Consider the following 6,941-nt stretch of genomic DNA (forward strand, 5'->3'; position numbering starts at 1 on the left):
CGGCGCCGGCCATCACGCCATGGGGCCGGCGTCCCTGTCACCATGGAATCCGCCGACACCGCAGAACCGTGCCGACGCCTCCTGCAGGAAGAACTCTGCAGACACAACAGCAGGCGGCGGTCACCTCTCTGGGGAATCCGGCAACTTTAACGTCTGGACGTAAAGTCCAGGGCAGACCGTTGGGGGGCGAGCAGGTCGATCGCGAGCGTGGAGGGGAGGGGGGCGCAGGCGGGGCAGCTGACACCACCCCGTGTGTTTGCTTCCGTGCGTTCCAGCGCCCTGGCCCCCGCGAGGTGGGCCTACCCGTGCCCACTGGTGGACACCCGCTGGGCGGGGTTTGCGAAGAGAGAGCGTGGTATGGACCCGGTGATCCGGGCTGTTCTGAGGAGGGCGGTTCTGCTCAGCGGTCAGCGGTCAGCGCGGAAGGGTGTGGACTCTGCCGGCAGAAGCCCCCGCCCTGGGCAGCTTCTCCAGCGAGAGCCCTCGGCTCCGCCTTGCTCTGGACAGCGGTAACATGGAGGTGGCGCACACCTTCTCTCTCTAAGTCATCAGGGGTCTTTTCTGGAACCAAACAGACTATAAATGTAGCCGTGTGGGCTAGTCATGCAGCGACGATGCAGAGGGGACCCCTTTTCCCAGGCTCGGGGTTCTTGTGAGTGGTGGGCCAGGTTCATAAGTGATGCGTCCATGGGTGGGGACAGGCGTTTTCCCATTTCCCCTATGATACAGCAAATATTTCTTCAGCATGAAAAATGTGTCTTAAATAGATACCTGCTTCCTATCACAGAATTTTTATCGTATACTATACCTTAACATCAACACCATGTGTTCAAAATGCAACAAAGCCGTTATATTTGACGGCTCGTGTTCTTCATTGCAGATCATGCCCCGAACACCGTTTGCTGTTTAATGCGGCCATGCCGACGGGGTCATTCAAAATCGGCTTCATCTACATGCGCGTGACATCGGCGCTATTTAGAAAGACAGCGAATATGCCAGTGCCCATGGCTAAAGCTGCACAGCCCCGAGCTGCAGGATGGGGCGTCGTAAGGGACGCGCACAGCCCTCGCGCGGCGTGTTTGGCTTTCGTGGGGCGGGTGTCGTTTCATATCCTTCGAGTGCCCGTTCAGACAGGAAAGTCCTTGCGCCACGCGCCGTGTGACCGACCGACCCCGAGAGCAGCTCCGTCCGCTTCACTGTGCCCTGGAGACGTGTACACACACCGTTCAACCCCACGAAGGACGCGTGTGCCTGCGTGTGCAACTGCCGTGGGAGCAAAGGACTGACCTTGGGAGCCACCGTGGCACTCCCCAGACACTCAGGCCCTGACAGCACGGGCGGCAGCGTGGTGTCCTGTGCAGAGGTGAGACCCACCACCTGGCAGGTGCTCGGCGGCAGACCTCAAGGGTCCCCGAGCAGCAGTGTGTCTTGTGGCGAATTGCACGGGCGCTGTGAGCGCTAGGCAGGGAAGCAGCGCCTTCAGCTTGTGTCTCGGTGGGTGACCCACTGCGTGGGGACGTGGGGACGTGGGTTGAGGGCACGGTGGGAGGCGAGCGAGCCGGGATTCCAGCCACAGGAGGATTCTGGGAGTTTGGACAAACGGTCACAGCTACAACGTGCACACAGAGTTTTAGAAAAGGAAACATTAAAATGTTTCTCTTTAAAGAAATAAAGAGAAAAGAAAGAAACATACTTCACCAAACCTCTATGCATACTCACATCCCACAGACCACCACGGCGCTGAAACCCAAACCACAAGGCTGTCTGCGGATTCTCTCAATACAATAAGCGAATTTAGTGCAAAGAATGTTCTTGAGTTTCTACCACGAGTTAAGAGTCCCAAACTCTAAACTCCTCTCGTGAATCATATTCTGCCAGTTAAAGAGATGTAATTTTTGGCCAGAAAAGAAAAGAAAGAAAAAGTTAAATTTCAAAATTCTCATTCTAATCTCACAAGCCCCGAACATTTCTAAAAATAGCTACAGTAAAGAGATGGACACGATCATATCAGGTGCTTTATTATGGGAAAAATCACTAAGTCTAGATGGTGCCTGGATTTATTTCGGTAAAAAATTTAGAAATAACAACTTATATTCATGATAATGACACAGAGTTTACGGTCACGAAAACCACAGAGCAGCTGGGTGACTGGTGAAACCTGGCACAGAGTATGCGTTTCATCAGGTGGCACCATTTGGGGGTCGTCTTATGGAGAGTCACTTTTCTCCATGGTCAAGGGAGGGTGGCGTTTCAAGTGCTGCCAATAGTTAGGTTAGGAATTTAAGACATTAACCAGCCCCACGCAGCCGACAGCATTTTACCACGTGGCGAATCAAGGAGCAATGGCTGGGGGCAGTGAGTCCGGGACAACAGTGACCTGAGAAATGGGAGGACTGCACCCTCCCCGCACCAGGAGTGTCCATGTCATTAGATAGCTGGACAGGCGTCGGGGACCGTGAGGCTCACGCGGGCCGTCACATGGCGCGTCACAGCCCCACACTACATCACCACCGCCACCGCCTGCATGCCCATCCGGGAAAACCGCCTGGCCGAGGCGTCCCCGGCCCCCATGCAGAGCTGGAGGACACGCATCAGCGTGATTAGAGTCCGTCGAATCCACTCAGACAGAAGCGTTATCTTTTAAAAATGCAAAAACGAAAATTAAATACTTCCCTGTACTTTGCAATGGACGTTGTGGGCTCGTCATCCGGGGATGTAGCAGAGGGAGCCTGGGGCGCTGGCGGAGTCCCGCCTCCTGAGTGCGCGTGTGCATGTGCATGTGCATGCGTATGTGTGCACGCATGTGAGCGCACACGCTCACACACGTGTGAGTGTACATATGTGTGCACACGTGACTGTGCATGTGCATACGTGTGTGCATGTGTGTGTGTGTGTGCGTGTGTGGAGTGTTTAATTAACGGCGATTTCTCAAATTACCTCCCTTGGCTATTCTCGCCTCAGACCCAGGGCGGCCCAGATAAAGGGGCTCCTCCAGTCTGTCCCCCCAAACTTACCTGGAAGCTGGGCTCGCCTTCTGATTATGAAATCCCAAGGTGGAGACGCTACTGCTGTCGAATATCCTTCAGGATTTGAGAAACCGGAGTGTCCTTCCGCGAGTGGGCTGCTGCTCTCGCCGGGGACAGTGTGACTGAGTGTCGGTGTGGTGAACCCCAGCTGCTGGGCAGCTCCGTTTGCAGCCCACGGAGGCGTCCCCAGGCCCTGCCCGCTTCCTGTCTCTGCACCGCTGGGGTCCAGGACAGGCGCCGGCTCAGCGCAGACCCTGAGGTCTCCGTTCATGGCGATAAAGCAGGTTCGCATCTCACGAGTATATTTTGCACTCGTGTGTTTTTCACGATGAAATTAAAATCGTAATCTTTTACGTGTGAATATCACTGCGGAGACCATTAGAGTTGCCTTTGAAAACGAAACATGCGCGAGCACCATTAACTCGGTCTCTGGTTCTTTTTATTCCCAAAACACCACCCATCGTCAAGTGTTAGATGTGACCCCTCGGTCACTAGAAGGTCCCTTTTTAAAGGTTAGTAAGTATGAGACTCTGGAGGTCGCCGGGAGGCCCTGTGCGGGGCAGGTCACAGGCACAGCAGCCCGGTCGAGGATCGAGCGCTCTGGCTTCCGGACCCGCCAGTCCACACGCACCTGGAAAGTTCTCATTTCTTTAGGGCAGTGACCTCTGTTGCTCTCTTGTGAGGGTGACGAGGCCCAGAGCCTTTTCCTCATGGGAAGGTAAACTTGGCCTTGAATCCAGAGCAGACCTTCCTGGGCCAGCCATGGTGCTATGTGTCACCAGCCACCTCCCTGTGGTGTGTCCCTCTGCCCAGCTCTAGCAACACAGAACCATCCTGTGCCACTCTCTGGCCAGGGCACGAGAGCTCATCACGGGTCCCCATGCACGTGGCAGACACCCAGTAAGTGTCCACCCAATGAGATCTGAGCCAGTGGCGAACACGGAAACTTCCGGTAAAGAAATCCTTTTCAAAAACAGCGTGCGAGGAAAATGCGCCTGGCACGGGTCTTCGGCAGGTGGCGCAGGGGGCTCAGCGCGGCCACGTGCTCCAAGGTCCCCGCTGCCCGCTCGGGTGTCAGAGGTGGCGGGCCCGGAACCGCGTGCGGACGACTGTGCGGCCGCTTCCCCCTCTACCTGAGCGGCCAGCCTCCCACTGCTCCGGCACCCCCAAAACACGCCTTTCCCTCGGGTGCTGGAGGAGACCCGGCTCCCTGCTTCGCAGACGCTATCGTGTCCTTGCGCAGAGGCCACCCGCCCCCTGCAGGCGGCCCAGCCCCCGAGGGTGCCCAGCGCCCAATGCCGTGGGCTGCCGGGCCGCTGCAGTTCACAGTGACAGGGGTCACTGCTGCCGGACATGTCTGTTAGTGGGGGGCCCATGAGGCTGTCTGCGGCCACCGCGGCCCGTCCCGCTGAGAGAAAAATTCGGTTCAGGGAGGAAACAGAAACGGATCTCGCCTGGGTGGTCCTTGGCATGGGCGTCCTCTGGGCTGTTAGGGGCCGTGGGGACAGAGCGGCTCGCCCGCCCAGCTCAGGACCCCAAAACACCAGGCGAAAGCCCAGGGGGACTCGACACCAGCCCCAAGAAAAATGGCACCACTGTCGTCACCCAATAACCAAGTTACACGGCCACATTTTAAGTTTAAATTAGACATGAATGAATGGCGTCACTTCTAATTCATGATGAAGAGTAAACTGTTCTATGGACTTTCCTATCTGTTCTATTCTAAGTATCCACAGACACAGACACAGCTCGAGACGCGCATCACGACGGGTGTTTTCTTCCTGCTGTAAGAACTCTGTGACACCGAAGACGCGGAGATCGTGGAGTAAGGGTGCGTGATGCACGTCGGCGCCTTTTCCCCGGGCTTTACTCGGACGGTCTCGCTCTGTTCTACCGCTACGTGGGAGGAGCTAAAGGGGCCAGGATGAGACTGAGCGAATGTGGGACTGGTGGAGGGGGTGCTGGTTCCAGGGGTCCAAGCCCGTCAGCTGCCCGGGGCCACGTCCCCCTTCACTGCGCCTCTGCGCTGAGCAGAGCTCGCTGTGACGTCAGAGCTGTCGCTCAGTGACAGGATGCAGCAGAGAGGGGCTGGGGACGTGCTCTTCGGGTCCTGGCCTCACCTTGGAGACAGGGTTCTGATGCGTCTTCACCGCGACGAGCCACGTGAGTCACATCCTTCGATGCAGGACAGTACCCGTGTGAAGGAAAGGACCCAGAATCTGGACCCTCGTCTGGTCCCAGGAGCTGAAGTTACACGATTTACGACAGAATCGGTCATTTCTGAATTCAGACCTCTGGCACCAAACAAATCCACTTTTCCATTTGTGATTTTAACTAGGGACCTGGTAGAATTTATGTAGTGGTCATTTTAACGTTTCGAGAACTTTAAAACTCGGGCTTGTGAGAAAGAGCAAAGCCGCCCGTGAAGAATCTTTCGTCGCAGGTGGCCGTGCGGACTCTCACTCCGGGAATAAGTGCAGACGGTCCCCGTCCAAAAGACAGAGCTGACTCTCACTAGTTAGAGGAAGAGCTAAAGCCCCAAATTAAATACCTTCCCAGAGTCTGACCGACCAGGGTCCCAAAAGCCAGCACCTGACCCCCACTTAGGACGGCGCCACACGCTCCAGATGGCAGTGCCCTCCTTTCGTTGTTAATCAATATCTGTCTGTTCTCGCATCCAGCCCTGTTTTTTCGCTCGGCCTCGTGTCCTGCAGGGTGCCATCTGTTTCCATTTTCTTTACAGCTCGTGAAGGAAGCGGTTCTAGCTTCGCGGGTTCTTATCCTCACAATAAACTTACAGAGCGCCCTCCTCCCAAAGCACAGAGCGACGTCTGCCGCTCGATCGGCGAGCCCCATCCATGGGGAGGGGACGGCTGCACAGGACACTTGACTGAGAGCCTGGGCGCAGGGCTCTGGCTGAGGTCTGCCCCCGGCCCGACAGTGGGGCCTCTCGGGACCCGTCCTGCGTGGTGGCTGCGGACGGGACTCTGCCTTCTCCCCACTTCCCGGCGAGCTAATCGATCCCGTGACTGGGTCCTCTCACCGTAGTACGCCTCTGCCGTAAATGGACGGCTCGTTTGCACCGTCCGCTTTTCATTTCGTGTGTTCTGTGCTCTCCTCCACGCAGCTCTGTCCCCTCGTTGCCGGTCACCGCTCCCCAGAGGCACGAGAGGCCAGCCCCTCACGGTGGTCCAGCACCCCCTTCCCTGTCCTTCCTCCGTGTGGTTGCTGGACACATGGACGACTGAGCAGCACCTGCCTTTCCTGGACCATTTAAAGCACAACATGCCTTTCGGGCTCCTGGTCCTCGCGACCCCGCGTTCAGCAGAGGGGCCCGGCCGGGTGGCCGGCACTGACGGCCCCACTGCCCGCAGGTGGGCGGCCGCGGCCAGGTGCGTGTTACCTCCATCCACCCGCTGGTCTCATGCGCAAGCCCTTAACGCGTGCGCAGCTTTCTTTTCTAAAACCAATGAGTCCACTGCTGTCGTGTCTATAAATAAGTGTTTTCCTCTCTCTCTTCCGTGACTTTTCATCCAAACATAGATTAGGATCGAAATGGGGATCGCATAAAAGAAAATCAAGTGCAACAAACAGGCCCGAGGGGGTGGGCTGTGTCCCGGAGCTGACCGTGCCCTGAGCTGCCCACGTCAGCGAAGTCACACGGTGCCCTGTCTCCTGGAAATGATGGGTCTGCTCAGCATCTCCCAGCCACGCTGTGTGGGCGAAGGGAGCTGTTAAGGTGACCGTTCTCTGACCTAAAGTATAAACTGACGCTGGTGTCACGAGGGTGCACGGAAGGCGGGGTGTGCGGACGCCCCCTCCGCCCTCCGCCCCCCGCCCCGGCGTGCAACCCGCCTCTCGTGACTAGTCACCCCAGCTTCCAGGCTGCCCGTCCGGGGAGCGGGCCAGGCACCC

The sequence above is a fragment of the Pteropus medius genome, unplaced genomic scaffold (assembly GCF_902729225.1).
Source record: "Pteropus medius unplaced genomic scaffold, Ma_sr-lr_union100, whole genome shotgun sequence".
Classification (NCBI taxonomy): domain Eukaryota; kingdom Metazoa; phylum Chordata; class Mammalia; order Chiroptera; family Pteropodidae; genus Pteropus; species Pteropus medius.